We start from the raw sequence: 22,555 nt of genomic DNA on the forward strand, positions 1-22,555 counted from the left end.
CCTAAGGAAATGTTACAGAACATTGGAGACTCGCTGACCACAACCTCCTGTCCGGACCTCCCCTGACCACTGTCTCCTGTCCAGATCTCCCATGACCACAATCTCCTGTCCAGACCCCCGCTGACTACAGTCTCCGGTTCAGACCCTCCACTGACCACAGTCTCCGGTTCAGACCCTCCACTGACCACAGTCTCCGGTTCAGACCCTCCACTGACCACAGTCTCCGGTTCAGACCCTCCACTGACCACAGTCTCCGGTTCAGACCCTCCACTGACCACAGTCTCCGGTTCAGACCCTCCACTGACCACAGTCTCCGGTTCAGACCCTCCACTGACCACAGTCTCCGGTCCTGATCCCCGCTGACCACAGTCACAGGTCCGAGTGCTGTTGGAAAGCGGCGGTTGGTCCCGGACAGACTCCGCCCTTCGACCACCGGAAGCGCGGCCAGACTGAACCACTCTATCAAAATAGGGGGATCAATCCCTCCCCTCCCGACTTGTGCCGGAATAAACTGGCGATCGTCAACAGTGATGCTGACAAGAATTTCAATATAACTCTATTATATTGAAACGTCTGTTTCAGCAGTGCTCGAGTCGAAATTGGTTGAATTGTCTTTCCCGGACAAGCTGCGCCCCCCCCCCAGTATTGAACTGTGGCGCCGTTCCTTGGTTACCGCGGAGGCCGTTGCTCCTGGTAACCGAGTCCAGATTGACAGGGGCTGCCTGTCAATCAAAGCCCAGGGAGCAGAGAAAAGGGGCAGGGGCAGTATAAGAACTGGGAGCATTGCAGAGAAAAGGCACAATATTATCATTTGCAAAGTCTTTTTTAATTAAAATCTGGAATGCATTGTTTCTGCCCTTTGCAAAAAGAGGTCAATTATGATTAGAGAGTTTAAATGCTTCCATTTAAGGATTAATTATCCTAGTAGATTTAGAGTTGTAAACGATATTACGATTTGATTAAGATTTGGGTTCATTGTTTTGTTCTTTGTTAATTGTTTGTTGATTTCTCTTTAAATGCCACTTAGGATCAAAAATCTTTGCCTCTTGTAATTGAACCCTTAAGGAGCTACTGAGTTGCCCAAACAAAAAGATTTAACAAAAGCGCCCTTTTTTATATATAAAAAAGAGGGGCACATCTAATGAACACCCAAATCATACAAAAGAAAAAGGAGACTGATCAAATCAAATAATATTAGTTCCACTTTCAACTATGCACTCCAGTCCCGAAAGATACCTTTGCTTTTAGTATTTGTTTATTACATAATACACAATGGTTATTATAATGTGCTCAACATTGCAGCAAATGTGTTAATGTATTTACAAACATTTGCTATTGAACAGAGAAACTCCTGGTCTCAAAAACAGGTAATCCTTTGTGGAGCTCCAAATTCTGTGAAACTGCATAAGGTTTACATTTTACAGCAGCTATATCTCACTGCATTGTTAGTGGTAGAAATGTAATATTGTTCCATCACAAACACCATAAAAAACTATATAATTAATCTCAGCCTGGAATTTATTCATACATAGATAATATGACTTGTACTTTTGTCATTACTTTATAAATAACCAAATAAACCCCTTTAAAATCAAACATTGTAAATAAAACTGCTAAGTACACATGAACATTTCAGATGCCCCATATAAATAACCGGCAAAAAAAAAGGTCAGTTGTGAACATTAGTGGCCATTGATGACTGTGAGTGTGAGAGACTCAGAAGTGTAAAATTTACGAGACTCACAAACATTCCATGTAAGTCTGCCTTGATGCTAAACATCCAGGTTGACTATCAGTTTCATTGTCCTCTACTCATTTCCCTTTTATGCAATAGAAAACCAACATTACTCCGTCTACTTAGGTCCATAATCTGACTCTTATTATGGCTACTTATAGGTTTTAATCTCAAGCAAACCTTTTTCTACACCTATCGCTATTTTTGAAACAAATCATGAGATTAGCATATACCATACCATCTTTAACCTGGATATTTTATCCTTGCAACATGTTCAAAACATGCCTGCCATTCTCAAGGCTACATTATCAGCCAGTTAACTCAAGTTTATATTATTTCATTGAATAAGAATATCTTCAACAAAGGTACACCAATCAGATACATATATCCCACTATATTTCCAAACTATAACCAATTTCAACATCATCCAATAGGTCAGGCAGCATTTGTGGAGAGAAAAACAGAGTTAACAGTTCAGGTCTGTGAAAGGTGTTAGACCTGAAACACTAACTCTGCTTCTCTCTCCACAGATGCTGCCTGACCTGCTGAGTATTTCCAGCATTTTCTGTTTAATTTCAGATTTCCAGAATCTGCAGTATTTTGCTTTTGTCCAACATTATCCAAATTCTGATAGCTCAGACATTTAACATTTTTTTTTGTTCAAATTATTTTACCATATAACATTGTGGCATTCTTTTGTCAATATTATTGTTGAATATGGCAAGATTTTTGTTGCACCGAGTACAGCTATAAAGCCTTGTAATAAGTTCAAGGCAAATGCTGTTGTAATCTTTGGAGAAAAAAAGGCAAAGTAGTGCTCTAACAATAGTTAACTAAGTGTTCCTCTACTCCACTCCCGTGACAGTTTTATTTTCCACACCACCACACAAATGAAATGAAAGTATCCTTTGTGCTCCATGATGCCTACAAGTATAAATAAATATAGGGCAATCTCAATTTCATTGCTTGTGGCATGGATCTACTGGAAAGAAATGTGCATTGATTGGTATTAAGTTGCAATAAATTGAGGTCATTCTGAGAAATGCTAAATGATGGTGACAGAGCAAAAATGGAAAAGTCACAATGGCTCAGTAGAGGGAGCACTCTTTGATTTTTGAGCACTGGCAACATCGTGAGCATGAGATTTCACCACCAAAAATAAACAATATACTTACCTTTAAAGTTTGTGTTAGATTCACAATAATATACAGTGCTTCCTTAAAATGTAAACATTAACACTAAATGATGCACAGGACAGCCATGATAATAAATTATTTTGTTAGCCATCATCTATGTCAAAATAAAAGACACCAGAACACATCTTAAACATTGTTCCTCATTTATTTTGTATCTAAAACTGGTTGGCAATGTCACATAGAATCATGCAGCACAGAAGATGTCTCTGCCCGCTCCATGAAAAAGCTATCCAATTAGTACCACACCCTTGCAAATTTCTCATTTTCAAGTATATATCTAATTCCCTTTTTAAGTCCTCATTGAATCTGCTTCCACCACCTTTTCAGACAGTGTATTTCAGATTATCACAACTCACTGCGTTTAAAAAAAAGTCCTTCTCATTTCTCCCTTTTTGCCAATTATCTCAAATTGTGTCCTCTGGTTACCAATCCTACTGTCAGCTGAAAGTTTCTCCCAATCTATTCCATCAAAACCCCCCAAAATTTTGAACATCTCTATCAAATCTTCCCTACTCTAAGGGGAACAATTGTTAGTTTCCACCCAACATGCCCAACTACCAAAGGTGCAGGGCATTGTGTAAGCAGCTTGTAACAAAGTTGTTGTTGACCCGAGTCAACAAGTAAATTTTGGAGTTCACTTTATTTTTCATTATTTGATGACTGTTTGGTGGTGGTGCTAATCCACCCACCTGGCTGTGTATTGATGCACTGGAGTAAGTTACCAGCTAAACAGTGATTAGCTGAACAACATTAACTGCACACTCTGCTTGCTGACAGTGTAAACAAGCTTTAAAATGGGTGGCCATGGCATATAAATGTATCTCAGAACAGCCAAAACTCATTTTGTTGAGTTTGAAAGTAATCTTGAGTCGCATCTGCTAACTGTTAATAGGTGAGATTTATCAATTTTATTTTGAAGTTTTTTTTATAAGATGAGCATATAATCCAAAACACCTCATGGCATGATTTGATGAAGGTATGCAGAGTTCTTCTGGTGTCCTGGTTAATATTTATCCCTCAACCAACACCACTAAAAAAAAAGATCGCTTGTTCAATAGTCATCTTTTAGCCTACTTACCACAGAAAGAACAAAGAACAAAGAACAAAGAAAATTACAGCACAGGAACAGGCCCTTCGGCCCTCCAAGCCTGCGCCGATCCAAATCCTCTATCTAAACCTGTCACCTATTTTCTAAGGGTCTGTATCTCTTTACTTCCTGCCCATTCATGTATCTGTCTAGATACATCTTAAAAGACGCTATCGTGCCCGCGTCTACCACCTCCGCTGGCAACGCGTTCCAGGCACCCACCACCCTCTGCGTAAAGAACTTTCCACGCATATCCCCCCTAAACTTTTCCCCTTTCACTTTGAACTCGTGTCCCCTTGTAATTGAATCCCCCACTCTGGGAAAAAGCTTCTTGCTATCCACCCTGTCTATACCTCTCATGATTTTGTACACCTCAATCAGGTCCCCCCTCAACCTCCGTCTTTCTAATGAAAATAATCCTAATCTACTCAACCTCTCTTCATAGCTAGCGCCCTCCATACCAGGCAACATCCTGGTGAACCTCCTCTGCACCCTCTCCAAAGCATCCACATCCTTTTGGTAATGTGGCGACCAGAACTGCACGCAGTATTCCAAATGTGGCCGAACCAAAGTCTTATACAACTGTAACATGACCTGCCAACTCTTGTACTCAATACCCCGTCCGATGAAGGAAAGCATGCCGTATGCCTTCTTGACCACTCTATTGACCTGCGTTGCCACCTTCAGGGAACAATGGACCTGAACACCCAAATCTCTCTGTACATCAATTTTCCCCAGGACTTTTCCATTTACTGTATAGTTCACTCTTGAATTGGATCTTCCAAAATGCATCACCTCGCATTTACCCTGATTGAACTCCATCTGCCATTTCTCTGCCCAACTCCCCAGTCTATCTATATTCTGCTGTATTCTCTGACAGTCCCCTTCACTATCTGCTACTCCACCAATCTTAGTGTCGTCTGCAAACTTGCTAATCAGACCACCTATACTTTCCTCCAAATCATTTATGTATATCACAAACAACAGTGGTCCCAGCACGGATCCCTGTGGAACACCACTGGTCACACGTCTCTATTTTGAGAAACTCCCTTCCACTGCTACTCTCTGTCTCCTGTTGCCCAGCCAGTTCTTTATCCATCTAGCTAGTACACCTTGGACCCCATGCGCCTTCACTTTCTCCATCAGCCTACCATGGGGAACCTTATCAAACGCCTTACTGAAGTCCATGTATACGACATCTAAAGTAAATATAAATCTGTTGAGGACTAGATAATTTTTTCCTTGTCTATTTTCTTTGCCAATTTTCGTCCCTCCTTTCCTCTTCTGAAGAGTTAGACTCTTTGCTGGTTGTGTGTTCACATGTGTCAAATGCAGCCAGTACCTGTTTAAATGATCATTGACAATGAGTGCCAGCCAATTATTCCTTTGTGTAAAGGATCACAGCTCAGTCCTCTAGATATCCACACATTCGCACTTTTAGAAGGGGTCGCAATTAGAATTGGAAACTCTAACCAAATATTCTTCTCCTAAATTTAGTTTTTTTTCCAAAAATGAAACTTTATTCATAAAATTTGTAAAAGTGCACTACATAACAGTTCAAATTTGACATTACATAAAGTGCAATACAGTTCAATTTCTTTCAATACATTACGTGGCACTCGGAGGTGCCTCAGTGCACTTACAATTAATGGTTATATTTACAATGTACATTTCAAGTCAAACATAAAGCCTGAGGGGATTTTACATGGGTTCCAGTCCCTCAGTTTACTATGGCAGCAGGGTTTTAGACAGTGGCCTTTCCCCCATTGAGCCCATGTGGTGGTTGCCCCAAGCGTTAGTGTATGTCCCTCAGTGCATAGACCTGCACCTTGGAATGTGCCAACCTGCAACACTTGGTCATTGGCAGCTCGTAGTGCTGGAGGACCAGCAGGTTTTGGGATGACCAAAGAGTGAAATTCAGGGTTGTAGAAATTGATTGTCCTGCTCCTACCACTGCTCTACCAAAGATTTGATAACAGCACAGATTGGCTACCTGGACCAAAGAGCTTCTTGCTCTGTATGGTGCATTTACATCAATAAATAACAGATCCAATAAGCCATTATCTAATTAGTTCATTTTGAATTTCTTGTCTTGGTCTCAAACTTTGTTCCTTTCTCACTCTCCATCTTTGAGTAATGCACTCCTGCCTTTAAGATTCATGACACAACTGACATTACCATCACCATGTTGTCTTCATGGATCAGCTGTGTGTATTTTAGGGAGAATAATCCATCAAGCTGAAGTTCCCATTATAGTCTACGGAAAGCATGAACCATTCATTAAACATAAACTTAGAAGGCACAGCTTTTCAATGAATATATATAAGAACTACTTTCATTATAATAAATTTGATCTTCACTTGGTGCACAATTTCCAAAGCAAAGATGCATTTTTGACTTTCAACAGATCTCTCCTTTCCATTAACCTGAACTTTGTTCAGCAGTTTGAATCTGAAAGCAATCAGTATCGCTGTAACATGGCAGGAAATAGATCAACAAAAAAAAGGCATTTACAGGGGGAGGGGATATACAACGGTTTCCATACGCTGAGCCTTTGGTTAATATGACACACACGTTTCTCCATCTCCTCCACCGAACAGTATTGGCTGACGTAACCTGGAGTGTAGTCCCCGCCTTTGATAGCGAGAGGGGATGAGATCCTGGTGACTGCAGCATGGAGGAGGAAAGCGGAAACTTATCTGTAGTTGCATTGTAGAAATTAACGCATTGCAATTGCGGAAGCCTAGTGAATTATTTCCAGCGTGCTGATTAGGCGGAGAGCCGGCTTGGTTAGTCGCTGAGTGGAGCAGAGAGGAAGTGCGGCGCTCCCTTTAGACTGGAGCCAAGTGAATGGATGTCCCCGAGCCGGCTTGTTCCATACATTCACCCCCTGGACTGATGCTGTGATACCCTGCAAAGAAAAAGACGGAAGGAAGGAAGCAAAAAAAAAAGGGAGCGAATAAATTAAGACTGGGGAATGGAAAGTGGAAAAGGGCGATAGTTACACTGGAGGAAGACAAGTGAGTGAAATAGAGGTGGCATTATACAAGAGGAATTGTTTTTCAAAAGAAGCACAAAGCCATCTGCAGTCTCTGAGAAACTGAGGGCTAAAGGACAAACAGTGGGGAGGTCAAAGAGGACGGCGAGGACTGGAGAGCACCAACTTAATTTAGTTCAAGAATTCTCTTCCTCCACGCTCAGTAAGTGTTAACAAATACTGAATGTGTTGTACATTGCGAAGGCTGAAAGCCATTTTGAGGCTGGAGGCTCTTCATTCGTTTCATGACCGGAGGGATTTCCTTCCTTTTTTTTCTCTGAGTGCAGATGCCAGTAGTGAACAATGTGATTATAACGAGCCCAGCTCAGTGATCATCAGAATTGCAGGCTGGCTAACAGGATATCAGTAGCAGCGAATGCCAGTGTAATAAGAGAGCTTTTTGTGTTGGGTGCAATTTTTAAAACACCGGTAACCCGTCAAATCTCTCTCTACTCCGTGGAGAATTTTATTTAGTTGCAGTTTGTGAAATGCGACATTGTTGGCAGGCTGTTATTTGCTGTCTTGCGACAAGAGGAGATGCGAGTGATTGTTGCACAATGGGGTTTCCATGAAGGAAAATATTCTTCCTTTGACGGGGAAATGATACATGGATTGCTCACTCTCTTTCGTTGGGGGTTGGGGAGAGGCTTGTAAAAGATTGCACTCTTCTATTCTTACAGGTACCGGATTTATAGTGTTGGCAGGCAGCTGAATACACAGACATCTGCAATATTACACACTTCATATTCTGCTATGTGTGTGTATGTGTATAAGTCATTGAAACTGGCAGGGCAGGTTGAGAAGGTGGTTAATAAGGCATATGTGGGATCCTGGGCTTTATAAATAGAGGTATAATGTACAAAAGCAAGGAAGTTATGATAAACCTGTATAAAACACTGAAATAAAAACAAGAAATGCTGGAACCACTCAGCAGGTCTGGCAGCATCTGTGAAAATAGAAGCAAAGTTAATGTTTCGGGTCAGTGACCCTTCTTCGGAACTGACAATGGCAGCATCTGTGAAAATAGAAGCAAAGTTAATGTTTCGGGTCAGTGACCCTTCTTCGGAACTGACAAATATTAGAAAAGGCACAGGTTATAAGCAAGTGAGGTGGGGGTGGGGCAAGAGATAACAAAGGAGAAGGTGTAGATTGGACCAGGCCACATAGCTGACCAAAAGGTCATGGAGCAAAGGCAAACAATATGTTAATGGTGTGTTGAAAGACAAAGCATTAGTACAGAATAGGTGTTAACGGACTTAATATTGAACAGCAGCAAGTGCAAACCTGAAAAAAAAGTGGGTAAGCAAACTGAACAAACGAAGATGAAATGAAATAAATGCAAAAAAAAGGATTGTAAAAAATGAAAAAAGAAAAAATAACTAAAAATGCAAGTAAAATGGGGGGCCTGTCATGCTCTGAAATTATTGAACTCAATGTTCAGTCCGGCAGGCTGTAGTGTGCCTAATCGGTAGATGAGATGCTGTTCCTCGAGCTTGCGTTGATGTTCACTGGAACACTGCAGCAATCCCAGGACAAAGATGTGAGCATGAAAGCAGGGGGGAGTGTTGAAATGGCAAGCAACCGGAAGCTCAGGGTCCCGCTTACAGACTGAGCGGAGATGTTCCGCAAAGCAGTCACCCAGTCTGCGCTTGGTCTCTCCAATGTAGAGGAGACCACATTGTGAGCAGCGAATACAGTATACTACATTGAAAGAAGTACAAGTAAATCACTGCTTCACCTGAAAGGAGTGTTTGGGGCCTGGGATAGTGAGGAGAGAGGAGGTAAATGGGCAGGTATTACACCTCCTGCGATTGCAGGGGAAGGTGCCATGGGACGGGGACGAGGTGGTGGGGGTAATGGAGGAGTGGACTAGCGTGTCAGAATGCTGACGGGAAGGGAGGGGAAGATGTGTTTGGTAGTGGCATCACGCTAGAGGTGGCGGAAATGGCGGAGGATGATCCTTTGGATATGGAGGCTGATAGGGTTCCCCTTGTCCTCACTTTCCACCCCGTCATGGTTCTGGGAGGGAGGGGAAGGGGTGAGGGTAGAGGTGCGGGAAATGGGCCAGACACGGTTGAGGGCCCTGTCAATAACAGTGGGGGGGAATCCTCTGTTGAGGAAAAAGGTCATATCAGAAGCACCGTCATGGAAGGTTGCATCATCAGAGCAGATGCGTATCTGTATAAAACACTGGTTTGGTCTCAACTGTAGTATTGTGTCTGATTCCGCGCACCACACTTTAGGAAGGATCTGAAGGCATTTGGGAGGGTGTAGAAAAGATTTACAAGATTCTGGGGATGTGGGACTTCAGTTATGTGGATAGATTGGAGGAACTGGAGTTGTGTTCCTTAGAGAGGGTTGAGAGGAGATTTGATGGAGGTGCTCAAAATCATGAGGGGTCTGGACAGCGTAGATAGGGAGAAACTGTTCCCATTGGTAGAAGGGTCGAGAACCAGAGGACACCGATTTTAAGGTGATTGGCAAAAGAAACAATAGCAACATGAGGCAAAACTTCTTTACACAGCAAGTGGTTAGGATCTGGGATGTTTTTTTCCAGGTTTGCACTTGCTGCTGTTCAATATTCAGTCCGTTAACACCTAATCTGTACTAATGCTTTGTCTTTCAACACACCATTAATATATTGTTTGCCTTTGCTCCATGACCTTTTGGTCAGCTATGTGGCCTTGTCCAATCTACACCTTCTCCTTTGTTATCTCTTGCCCCACCCCCACCTCACTTGCTTATAACTTGTGACTATTCTAATATTTGTCAGTTCCGAAGAAGGGTCACTGACCTGAAACGTTAACTCTGCTTCTCTTTTCACAGATGCTGCCAGATCTGCTTGAATGGTTCCAGCATTTCTTGTTTTAATTTCTGGAATGTACTGCCTGGGAGCGTGCTGGAGGCAGACTCGATCATGGCTTTCCAAAGGGAATGGGATAATTAACTGAAGATAAATTTGCAGGGCTATGGGCAAAGGGTGGCGGAGTGGGACTAGCTGAGTTGGTTTTGCAGAGGGGCAGCATGGATACAATGGGCTGAAGGGCCTCCTTTTTGTGCTGTAAGCATTCTGATTCTGTGTGTGTGAAAAACAGATTGGTTTTGGAGCAACAGAGCATTAAACAAATTAAATCACCCTTTTAGCGAGTCCTGGCTAATCCTAATGGAAACAGGCTCATTTTTTTAAAATCACTTAGACCTGTGAGCAGTTGGCTGCTTGAAATTTGAGCTTGTATTTCCATCCAATCATGTTTTGTTTTGCCTTGTGATGTTTGTACAGCACATTTGACACTGAAAAGCAGGAACTGCCTTTTTGCCATCTACCACAACTGACCTTCACCATTTGATGGGGGCAGCAAAGAATGGGGAAGTGACCCAGTTGAGCCCAGGTTCCTCTACTGTCCCAACGAGTAAACAACAGAATTGTTTAGGCTTGGAACATTCTGTTTCAATGCTCAGTCATTACTTAGATAGCTGCTTTCAGCTGGGATGGTGTCAAGGAAGAAAGCTTCCTTTTACACAGGGGTGATACAGTTGACCTGAGTGGGGGAAGGGAAATCATTCAGGGTTCCATTTTTGATTGCAGTCCTGCTCCCTTGCTGAAAATGTCCACAAGTGGATGTAGGGTGAGAGCCAGATAAGCTGTCAGGCCCCTGCAGTCAAATAGGCTGCTGATCAGTCATGGTTTAGACCTATACAGAAATAACAGCTGTTTGGTGCATGTGAAACCCTACAGAGATGCCGACTTTTTAATTTTAATAAAAATGCTTAGTATTTATAAAACCCAGTACCAGAGCTCAATTTGGAAAATAAATTGGCTAGTTTGCACTTCATCTAAAAGCCTACAAATGAAGGCTATCCTTTCTACCTGCTTCCTCTTCTGAAAATGTATGGGACCATCAATGCCAGCCACCCTCTGATCTCTGACTTGTGAGCTGAGACAGTGAATGTCGGCAGGCTGTTTGGCTGTAGGGGACTAATTGAGCTTATTTTGAGCGTACCTGATAACTACATATGCACTTTGCAGATGGGTTTTCTGGATGGCAGTGAAGAGAAGGATTCAGCTAATTGAATGCAGATTGAACCTAGTACCTTTTTGTGAGCTGAATGCCTCGTTTTGGATTGGGTGATATCTTTATAAATGGCATCTTCTAATTCTTCAAATTCAATGTCGACTATATAATGCGCCGGGAAAGAGATTCTGCAGACGGGTGGGATACCCAGCCATCTAAATATTCTGCATTATTTTAAAGAGAAAATGCATGTGGTTAAAATTCTATGGCTTTTTTTGAGGAGAGGTGATGAGCTGCGTGTGTGGGGAGGGGAGGTCGCGGTGCAAAGGATGACTGGCTGAAGCTTTTTTGAGTTGGTCATAACATGAAGTTCTTGAAGTAGATGCTTCTCGATCCACTGTGTTGGTCAAAAATGGTGCTTCATAGAAAATGGACCAAAAGATGACCATGTGCATTGTAAGAGATAACTTATCAGCTGTGTGTTTGACCCAAATTGATATGCTTTCTAATCAATTTAAGTTTCAATAAAACTCCCAAGGTACATTGACAAAATCATTCTACTTTTGATTTCTTATCTCCATGTTGAATTTTGTATTTGGTCGTCTTTTCAAATATCATCTTGTGTGTGTCTCGGTGTCAAATTTTGTTTGATCCTCCGATGAAGTGGCTTGGGATATTTTACTACATTAAAGGTTCAATGTAAATACCAGCTGTTGTTGGTGTTGGGCAAAGGTACACCTTGGACTTCTTTGGCCTCCTTATCTCGAGAGACAATGGGTAAGTGCCTGGAGGTGGTCAGTGGTTTGTGGAGCAGCGCCTGGAATGGCTATAAAGGCCAATTCTAGAGTGACAGGCTCTTCCACAGGTGCTGCAGAAAAATCTGTTTGTCGGGGCTGTTTCACAGTTGGCTCTCCCCTTGCACCTCTGTCTTTTTTCCTGCCAACTGCTAAGTCTCTTCGACTCGCCACACTTTAGCCCCACCTTTATGGCTGCCCGCCAGCTCTGGCGAACGCTGGCAACTGACTCCCACGACTTGTGATCAATGTCACAGGATTTCATGTCGCGTTTGCAGACGTCTTTAAAGCGGAGACATGGACGGCCGGTGGGTCTGATACCAGTGGCGAGCTCGCTGTACAATGTGTCTTTGGGGATCCTGCCATCTTCCATGCGGCTCACATGGCCAAGCCATCTCAAGCGCTGCTGACTCAGTAGTGTGTATAAGCTGGGGATGTTGGCCGCCTCGAGGACTTCTGTGTTGGAGATACGGTCCTGCCACCTGATGCCAAGTATTCTCCGAAGGCAACGAAGATGGAATGAATTGAGACGTCGCTCTTGGCTGACATACATTGTCCAGGCCTCGCTGCCATAGAGCAAGGTACTGAGGACACAGGCTTGATACACTCTGACTTTTGTGTTCCGTGTTAGTGCGCCATTTTCCCATGCTCTCTTGGCCAGTCTGGACATAGCAGTGGAAGCCTTTCCCATGCGCTTGTTGATTTCTGCATCTAGAGACAGGTTACTGGTGATAGTTGAGCCTAGGTAGGTGAACTCTTGAACCACTTCCAGAGCGTGGTCGATAATATTGATGGATGCCCCATGATGTTCGTTTTCTTGAGGCTGATGGTTAGGCCAAATTCATTGCAGGCAGCCGCAAACCTGTCGATGAGACTCTGCAGGCACTCTTCAGTGTGAGATGTTAAAGCAGCATCGTCAGCAAGGAGGAGTTCCCTGATGAGGACTTTCCGTACTTTGGACTTCGCTCTTAGACGGGCAAGGTTGAACAACCTGCCCCCTGATCTTGTGTGGAGGAAAATTCCTTCTTCAGAGGACTTGAACGCCTGTGAAAGCAGCAGGGAGAAGAAAATCCCAAAAAGGTACACCTTGGACTATCTATGTAAAAATCACACCATTGGCCTTGCATGCATTTTGAGAGCTCACCCTGGCCATGGATGGAAGAATGTTGATTCCAGCATCCATAGCATCACTTAGCCTGTGGAGATAGAGACCAAAATGACCTCGAGATGATCATCTGTGTTTCTGGAATTATGTATGCTGCTTAATTTATATTCTGAAGTGCCTCTGATAGCGAGGTTGCCTTGGAGCCACTTCTAAACCCATATGGAATATAAGGAACTTAGGAACAGGAGTGGGCCATTCAGCCCATTGAGCCTGCTCCACCATTCAGTTCAATCATGGCTGATCATCTACCTCAATGCCACTTTCTTGTGCTATCCCCCTATCCCTTGATGATATTTGTCTTCAGAAGTCTATCAATTTCTGTCTTGAACATGCTCAATGATTGAGCTTCCACAGCCCTCTTGGGTAGAGAATTCCAAAGATTCACAACGCTCTGAGTGAAGAAATTCCTCTTCATCTCAGTTTTAAACGGCCTACCCCTTATTCTGAGATTATGTCCCCTAGTTCTAGACTCAGCCAGGGGAAGCATCCTATTTGCATCTACCCTGTCATGCCCTGTAAGGATTTTGTAAGTTTCAATGAGATTACCCCTCATTCTTCGAAACTCTAGAGAATACCGGCCCAGTTTCCTCAATCTCTCCTCATAAAACAATCCTGCCGCTCCAGGGATTAGTCTGGTGAACCTCTGTTGCATTCCCTCTATGGCAAGTATATCCTTCCTTAGATAAGGAGATCAAAACTGTACACAATACTCCAGGTGCAGTCTCACCAAGGCTCTATACAATTGCAGCAAGACATCTTTACTTCTGTAATAAAAACAGAAAGTGCTGGAAATACTCAGCAAGTCAGGCAGCATCTGTGGAGAGAGAAGCAGAGTTAACGTTTCAGGTCTGTAACCTTTCATCAGAACTGCTGTGGGATTATAATGAATATTAGTAGACAGTCTATCCCCAGAGATGGAGATGGAAGGGAAGTGTTGGAGATGGACCAAGTAAAGGTGAGAAGGGTGGAAATTGATCATCGAAGTTGATGAAGTTTTTCCAGTTCGGGGTGGGGGGTGGGAGCAGGAAGCGGCACTGATAGTCATCAATGTACTGGAAAAAGAGGTGAGGAAGGGGGCCTGAGTAGGACTAGAATAAGGAATGTTTGACATATCTCACAAAAAGACGGGCATAACTAGGACCCATAGGGGTACCCATAACAACACCTTTTATTTGAAGGAAGTGAGTGGAGTTGAAGGAGAAGTTGTTCAATGTAAGAACAAGTTCAGCCAGGCAGACGAGGGTGGTGGTGAATGGGGACTAGTTGAGCCTCTGTTCAAGGAAGAAGCCGAGAACCCTCAGACCATCCTGGTGGGGGTTGGAGGTGTAGAGAGATTGGATGTCCATAGTGAAGAGGAGGCGGTTAGGGCCAGGAAACTGGAAATTGTCAAAATGACGTAGGGTGCCCAAAGAGTCACAGATGTAGGTGTGAAGAGACTGGACCAGGGGAGAAAAGATAGTCAAGATGGAAAGAAATAAGTTCAGCCTGTTCCTGCCCCACTGAAACGATGGTTCTTTACTTCTGTACTCCAATCCCTTTGCGATGAAGGCCAACGTACCATTTTCCTTCCTAATTGCCTGCTGCACCTGCATGCTAGCTTTTAGTGGCTCATGAACAAGGCCACCCAGGGCCCTCTGGACACCAACACTTCCCAACCTCTCACCATTTGAGATATTCTGTCTTTGTTTTTTTTACCAAAATGGATCACTTCACACTTATTCACATTATATTTCATCTGCCATGTTCTTGCCCATTCACTTAGCCTGTCCAAATCTGCTTGAAGCCTCCTTGCATCTTCCTCGCAACTTGCATTCCCTCCTAGTTTTGTGTCATCAGCTAATTTGGAAATATTACAATTGATCCCCACATCCAAATCATTAATATAGATTGTGAACAGCTGTGGCCTAAGCACTGATCCTCACGGTACCCCACTAGTAACAGCCTGCCATCCTGAGAATGACCTGTTTATTCCTACTCTCTGCTTTCTGTCTGTTGACCAATTCTCAATCTAGACAAGTATATCGCCCCCAATCCCATGTGTTCTAATTTTGTTTACTAACCTCCTGTGTGAGACCTTGTCACAAGCCTTCTGAAAATCCAAATGCACCACATCCACTGATTCTCCCTTATCTATGCTGCAAGTAACGTCCTCAAAAAAAACTCCAGGTTTGTCAAACATGATTCCCTTTCGTAAATCCATGTTGACAGTGCCCAATTTTACCATCATTTTCTAAGTGTGAGCATCACGTGCAAATTATAATGCAGAATGTAAGTTATGCTGGTGCTTATTTTTTCCTATATTTCCTAGAAAATATGCATACCAACAACATTTGCATTGATGGCTAGAAGCATTTTAGCTTCTAAATATAAGGTAGTTGATCAAAATATTTTTTTGATTACTCTATACTTCTCACTCTTAACCCCATCTGCCACCAGCAATACAAAATCAATGTTTTTAAATCTGGGTACTTTGTTAGTGGATGCTTTTGAAGTTGCAAGCAAATCTATTTTTGAACAGTGCAGTATTTTTCAACAATCCACATAATTCAACTTCTGTGACGAAGCCACAATTAGAAGGTTTGTTGGAGTACTGAGAGCAAAGCCCTTGGTGTTTTGGTTTTGCTTTGTCTTTGTTGGGTGGTAAGATACAGTAGTACTGTGGAGTATTGTGGTCATGGTGTGCGTTGGTGTTGGATTCCAGATACACTGGTGACTAAACTGTACAGAATTAGGTAGAATAAACTAGCACTTGCTTTGATGAATAATTTTAATTTGTCACAAGACAAATAACATGGAAATGAAGCTATTAAATTGGGTTTGGTACTTTTTAAAAATTTACATTTAAGCTGCTATATTTAGGCTCAATCATACCAATTTGGCAGATTTTAAAAACAGACAAAAGGGAAGTTCCAATAGGTTATTGCCAGCCATGGTATTATTGGAATAGTGAACTATATCTTCCTATCATTGTGTCTACAACATTACTATTACAGGAAGAAATCTTTTAATATCTGCGGCCAATCCAATTCTCCAACATACAAAGACATTTTGGAGTTTGCCATTCAGTTTATCTGGCTTTTCACTTCCATAACTTTGGTGATCGTATAAATATTCCTCTGCAGTCCCAAAGCCAAATGAAAAATATTCATTGCTGTTAAACTTTAGCTGCTTCTCCCTGAAAATATAATGCTTTTTCACATAAGCTTTTATATTTTGGACGAGCTGTGCGTAAACAAATCCAGGATGTCCCACTACGGTACTCCTGATGTATAGTCAGTAAGATACTTGGAGAAATTATAATCCCATGTGAAGAATTCTTAACCTGGAATCCCACCAGATGCTGGAAAAAAAACGTGGAGCTTCATCAAACTGTATATAATGCAGTAACATTCAACAGCTGAGAGCTTTGCTGTTTAATTCCAAAGAGGCCCTTTTTTCCTGCTTTTGTTACTGTTTGATATTCTGATTTAAAGCCAGAAAGGAAATTTTCTGACTGTTTGAAATACTGTATTATGTTGTAATACTGGTGACAGCGGTTCCATGTTTGGGAGTGGCACAGTGATAGCACTGGAATGGTGTTAGTGTCTCCAGCAGCATGGAATCGCAGACTGAGATCTCTTCCCTTGTGTTGATGGAGGCACAATGTGAGCAGTAGCAAATGTAAAAGACTGCTGCAGGCGGCCATTTTTTTCCCTGGGTGGACTCATCTGAGCTCTGTTTGCCTACGTAAATCAGCAATGCTGCATTTGCATTGCTGGCCTGTATGAATCTTCCACCTCGTGAGCCATAAGGTCAACAGCCAGATTATTAGTCACAACAATGACTTTTGAATAACTGAGTGCACAACTGTTTCTTGTATTGTTGCTGTTGGTCAGAAAACTGGCCCACAATGGGGAAAGGGCAGATTCCAGAGAGCATTAGCAGCCTCGCCATACTGTAGAAGTGGGTCTGCAATATTAGTTGTTGCAAGATTTTTTTTGGAAAATGTAGTGGGTATTAAGCACCTGCTTAAATGAACACTTACCACATTTACAAAAAAATTTCATAACTGCATTAATCTCTTAAAAATGATCATCGATTGTATAATGCCATGTCTTGTATGGAGAATGTTGGTTATTTTCTGTATAAGGCTTGAAGTAGTCCATACAAATGCTTGACAATTTTTAACCCTGTTTACTATGTCTTGTTTGTTGCTAATTAACTGCAAAGTCATGTGGTTTATGCTAAATAATGGTTTGTTTACATAATTTTATTTAAATGACACTATCCTTTTGCCGAATGCAGCAGTTCCTTTAATTTCCAGTTCATTGCTTCTTAGTGCAGTAGTTTTCAAAATATTCTATATAGGGACTTATGGAAAAAAAAATATCTTTGCCGAGCTAAACGACAGTCGGCTTCCCAAATGAAAACAGTCCTACCGTTGCTTTAAAAAACTTGTGCGTAGTATCAAATATCAGTAGATCAACAAGTGCAGAAAATGTAGGCATTTTGTGCTTGACATGCCATAATGTGCCAACCTTCACCCCACCAAAGGAACAGGAGGAGGCCATTTAGTCCCCTGAGCATGTTCTGCTTTTCAATGAGATCAAGGCTGATATGCAATCCAGATCCATATATCCACTTTTTTCCCATATCCCTCAATTAACCTTTAGTTAATAGTTTTTTTTAATCTCGGATTTAAAATTAACAATTGATCTGGTATCAAATGCTGTTTGCAGGAGAGTTCCAAACTTCTATCATCCTTTGTGTACAGAAGTGTTTCCTAATTTCGCTCCTGAAAGGTCTGACTCTAATGTTTAGACTTTGCCCCCTAGTCCTAGATGTCCCCGTCCCACCAGGATACTTTACTGATCCCTGAGATCTGGGAGCCTAACTTTGGAAACCCTGCTTTAGTGTAGTGTTGTGTCTGAAATAATCAAGTAGGTTCCGGCCTGCTAGTTGGTTTGGCATGCTACTGTATGGTCCTGTTACTTGGAATCAGTTGGAGGGAAAAACAATAGTTCATGCTAATTGGTGAATGCAATGTTCAGTTCATCCTTTTTTCCAGAAAAAAGGAACTGGATCTAGTCTGTATAAGAACTATTTCTGTTCAAAAGTGAAATTGATGCATCTGCATGTTGCAATGGACCCAACTGTAATTGAAATTGAATTGAGTAATGATGTTCATAGAATTTTATTTTTAGGAAAGTTTATTCAGAACAGCAGCTTGTACAATAACTAGCAGTTTTGATAGCAGCAAAGAAGCAATTTCAGAATAGTTAAACATGAAATGAAAGATTCAAGACTAATTGGAAAATAAATTTTCATTTGGCTTTTTCTTTAATGCTTTTTGTGGTCTAAAGTCTGTAGAAGGATTTGCATATTATCTGCACCATCAAAGTTTCCTTCTCAGTTGCTAACTTTTAAAACAATAGAAGAAAATGTTCTCTTCGACACTTCATTCATGGCTTTAGACTCAATTAATCTTGTTCAATGCCAATGGATAGTTGTCATGACAACCATGAAAGATAAAGATGGTTCATTTATCTTTCTCCCTTATGCTTTCTTGAGTCCTTTTTTATACTACATGGAAACCATGTTATAATCTCAAGGTTGTATTGACATAGGTTTTCAATTGTAACCTTTGGGTTTGATCATCACTGGCCAGCACTTCTTTACAAAGGATAAAGATTCAAGCTAGATTTTCAAAATCCACCAGAAAAACATATTTTAATTTATTTACCGAAGTTGCCTGAAAGATTTCAGTAAAATAAACCAGCTACTAAAAGGAGAGTTAGTCTGTTGCTTTTGTGTTCATATGATCTGGCTCTAGGTGTGAACTGATGCCTATTTCCTCCACTAAAGCAGAGATGTGTGACAGTAACTCCAGGAGCTAAACTCTCCTCACTTGAAGTCTGATTCCAAGTTTATAAAGATGGTGGTTAATTGAATTGTCTGGGTACACTTGGATGTTCTCATTTATGCAATAGTCACAGTGTTATTCTATCGACTCCATGGTGGCAATTCTTGTCCATTAAGGGACTCGAGTTCAAATTTCAGTCTGCATTGCATGTCTGCACTGGCTCTCTGAGCAATTTACTTAGTGCCATTCCCCTGCCTTCTCTCTGTAACCCTGCACATTCTTCTTTTTCAGATAACTATCTAATTCCCTTTTGAATGCCTCAGTTGAACGTGCCTCCACCACACTGTAGCAGTGCATTCCAGGTCCTAACCACTTGCTGCGTGAAGAAGTTTTTTCCTCATGTTGCCATTGCTTCTTTTGCCAATCACCTTAAATCTCTGTCCTCTCATTCTTGGTCCTTTAATGAGTTGGAACAGGATATTTCCCTATCTACTCTGTCCAGACCCCTCTTGATTTTGAATACCTCTATCAAATCTCCTCTCCGCCTTCTTTTCGTCAAGGAAAATAGTCCCAAATTCTCGAATTCTAAATGCCAAAATGTAGTTAAACTTTTCAGAAATTGATTTTTGTAAACTCTTTCCCTTTTTAATGTCTTGTATAAAGGAGAACTTATATTAAAAAGGATCCCATAGGTATGTACTCATTTGGAATGTTCTGTTAATTTTAGCTCAGACATCCATTGCAGAATTAGACTGTTGTAGTTTTGTTGCAGGATTAAAATCATGGACATTCAAATCCAAACACTATTCTTCACCTGAAAGTTTCAAAAAAAAACCCACACGAGTTAATACAATATTGGTAACAAATTCTGCTTATTATTTGGCACTCAGCAACTTGCACTTTCCCAGCATCTTTAATGTAGTATAATATCCCAGGCACTTCGTAATGCATAATCAGACAAATATTACCAAGTCAAAAGAAGATGATATTTGAACAGCTTGGCTAAAGTGGTAGGTTTGGAAGAGAGAAAGGTGGAGAGGGAGAGGTTGATGGAGGGAATTCCAGAGCTTCGGGCCTAGATGGTTGAAGGCACAACTGTAGGGTGACTGAACCGCACAAGGCCAGAGTTGGTGGAATGCAAATTCACACTGGCTGGAGGATGTTACAGGGATAGCGAGGGGCAGGGCCATGGAGGAATTTAAGTACAAGGCTGAGAATTTTAAAGTATGAGGCATTGCTGGATTAGGAGCCAATGTAGGTCAGTGAGTTAAGATACAAGCAGCACAGTTTTGGATGAGCTCAAATTTATGGTGGATGAAAGATGGGAGAGCCAGGAGAGCTTTGGAATAGTTGTGTCTGGAGGTGACAAATGCATGGCTGAGGATTTCAGCAGCAGATGGGCTGAAGCAGGGGTAGGATTGGGTGATTTTATGATGGTGGTAGCGGGCGGTCTTTGTGGTTTAGCGGATATGGGTCAGAAACTCATGCAAGGGTCAAGAAAGGTGGCAAGGAAGGTGGTTGGATTCTGTGGCCAGGGTTGAGTTTGTGGCAGGGGCCGAAGACCATGCCTTCAGTCTTCCCAATGTTTAATTGTAGAAAATTTTGGCTCACCAAGGACTGGATATCGGACAAGCAGTCGGACAACATTGAGGCAGCAGAAGGGTCGAGAAAGGTGGTGGTGAGGTAGGGCTGGGTGTCATCAACATATAAGTGGAACCTAAGGTCCTGTCTTTGGATGATGTCGCCAAAGGGCAGCATTTATGTGAGAGTAGTCATTGCTGGAGATACCGTGGCTACAACAACAGCAACAACAACTGCTTGCATTTATTCACCTGCAACAGAATATATATGTTCCATGACGCTTCACAGGAGCGTGATTGGACATAAATTTGCCACCAAGCCATATAGAGATATTAAGACTGATGACCAAAAGCTTGGTCGATGAGGTAGGTTTTAAGACACGACTTAAAGGAGGGAAGAGCTGTCGTGCTGGTGGTGGTTACGGAGATAGGAATGGGTGATAGAACTGCATAGGTAAGAGTGAAAGCAGCTGAGTATCGTCCCACTCAGCTGGAGAATAAAGGAGAGACGTTGGATGGTGTAGTCATCAGTCTTAAAGGCTTCAGACAGATTGGAGAGGGATAAAATATCATGGTCACAGTCAGAGGATGTAATTTGTGAATTAGTTAAGGCTGTTTCAGTGCTATGGCAGGGGTGGAAACCTGATTGATTGGAGGTGAATAACACTTTCAAAAGGTTAAACTTTATTTTTAAACAAGAATTTAGTTGTCCACTTTTGAAAGTTGTAGCTATAGGTCAACCGTGAAGCTTAATGTCAAACCATTTTGGCATTTAGCTGTTGACTGTTCAAAGGATTAATGTCAGATTTATCCTCATGGTCAAAAGCAGTTGTGTAACACAATTTTTCTTAAACATGAAATGCTTTTCCCCCTCCAACAGCATTATTTCTCTAGACACAGTAGCAATTCTCAACTTTATCTCATTCCTCTCAAGCATTGTTAATTTCAAGCCACTTTTTCCAAGATTTCTCTCAAACTTTTTTTTTCCCCCACAAAGTTGCATGAAAATATCTGGTTTTACTAAAGCGTTTTATTAGTAGCTGAATTTGTTTATTACAGTTTTGCATTAAGCTATATGAAATTTTAAAGATTAATCAGCTATCTTTCCTAATTTGGAGGGGTAGGAAAAGTAACCTCCTTATGAGGCTAATTTATAGAGCACCGCTTGTCTAAGGGGAGAAAGCACTGCCATCTTACAACTGAGCAAGGCTGTCCTGAGGCAGCTGAAAGGAAGAAACATGACTGTTATCATCTTGGCAGTAAAATGATCGTTCCTCTACCTAATATCTGCAGCAGGCAGATGTCTGTTCTACTAATTGGCCTGAGCAGACATTTGTTGATGTGCTGAGGTCACTTGGTATCCAACAGCAGCTGTGCCACTGGGAGGAAGAAGAAAGTGGTAATGGAGTGTACTGAATTGTCTTTGGGCTTCTGTCCAGGATTTTAATAGCATTTTATATTGAAATGGAAAAAATCATATACTTAAAAATGGGCGTGAACAGTTGGCTACTGAATCATCAATGGAACTGTTATGTGATTTGGTATAGGCACGTGGTTGGTGCACAATAGAACAAGGCTTTAGTGGAAAGTGCTGTGTATTCCTGCAGCAAATGATGAAAAACTAATCCATGTCCTGGGGCCTGATGATTTCCCATATGTATAGATTGTACAGGTGTACAGTTTTCTCAACAAAAATTAGAATTGTACTATATTGTCTATAAGCTTACTGCTCCCACTGTGTTTCCAATGACTGTGTTTTTTGGAAATGGGAATCCCTTTTGCCAACTTACATACACATTCCTTAACCTGTTGTGCTTTTGTGTGGGAAAACTGTAAGAGCAAATGGTATTTAAATATTGGCAACAGCACAGTATGCTCTCTCTGCAAATTAAAAAGTATTCGGGAGAAAGCTGTCTTCTGTGCTGTTCCTCTTTTTTGTTACTTGGGATCTGTGCTGAAAATCTGAAGAGAAGTACTTTGTGTACTTCTGTCCCATATAAATCTACTCGTATGTGTTTTAAATAGGTGATATCTAATGCAAAAAAACTTGCACTTGTGTAATAATGCACACCCTGGGAAGTAAAATATTCCATTATGTATGCTGCC

At 41.7% G+C, this 22,555-nt stretch overlaps 2 protein-coding genes across 10 annotated transcripts in view; one reads left to right on the forward strand and one right to left on the reverse strand.

Annotated features, from left to right (window-relative positions):
• The window catches only part of ulk4 (unc-51 like kinase 4), a 448,354-nt gene extending 447,937 nt beyond the window's left edge, over positions 1 to 417 (reverse strand). For 5 of the 9 annotated variants that reach the window (XM_068054428.1, XM_068054429.1, XM_068054422.1 and 2 more), the window contains exon 1: positions 306 to 396. The gene's annotated coding sequence lies outside the window, so the exon portion shown is untranslated. Of the gene's footprint in view, positions 1 to 155; positions 252 to 305 lie in introns of those variants that run through there. The other 4 variants (XM_068054427.1, XM_068054423.1, XM_068054426.1 and 1 more) reach the window with 4 other exon arrangements.
• Positions 418 to 6,593: 6,176 nt separating this feature from the next.
• The window catches only part of trak1a (trafficking protein, kinesin binding 1a), a 215,151-nt gene continuing 199,189 nt past the window's right edge, over positions 6,594 to 22,555 (forward strand). Inside the window, exon 1 of the mRNA XM_068054432.1 lies at positions 6,594 to 7,218. The gene's annotated coding sequence lies outside the window, so the exon portion shown is untranslated. The remainder of the gene's footprint in view (positions 7,219 to 22,555) is intronic.

This window comes from Heterodontus francisci, chromosome 2 (genome assembly GCF_036365525.1).
Source record: "Heterodontus francisci isolate sHetFra1 chromosome 2, sHetFra1.hap1, whole genome shotgun sequence".
Taxonomy (NCBI): Eukaryota; Metazoa; Chordata; class Chondrichthyes; order Heterodontiformes; family Heterodontidae; genus Heterodontus; species Heterodontus francisci.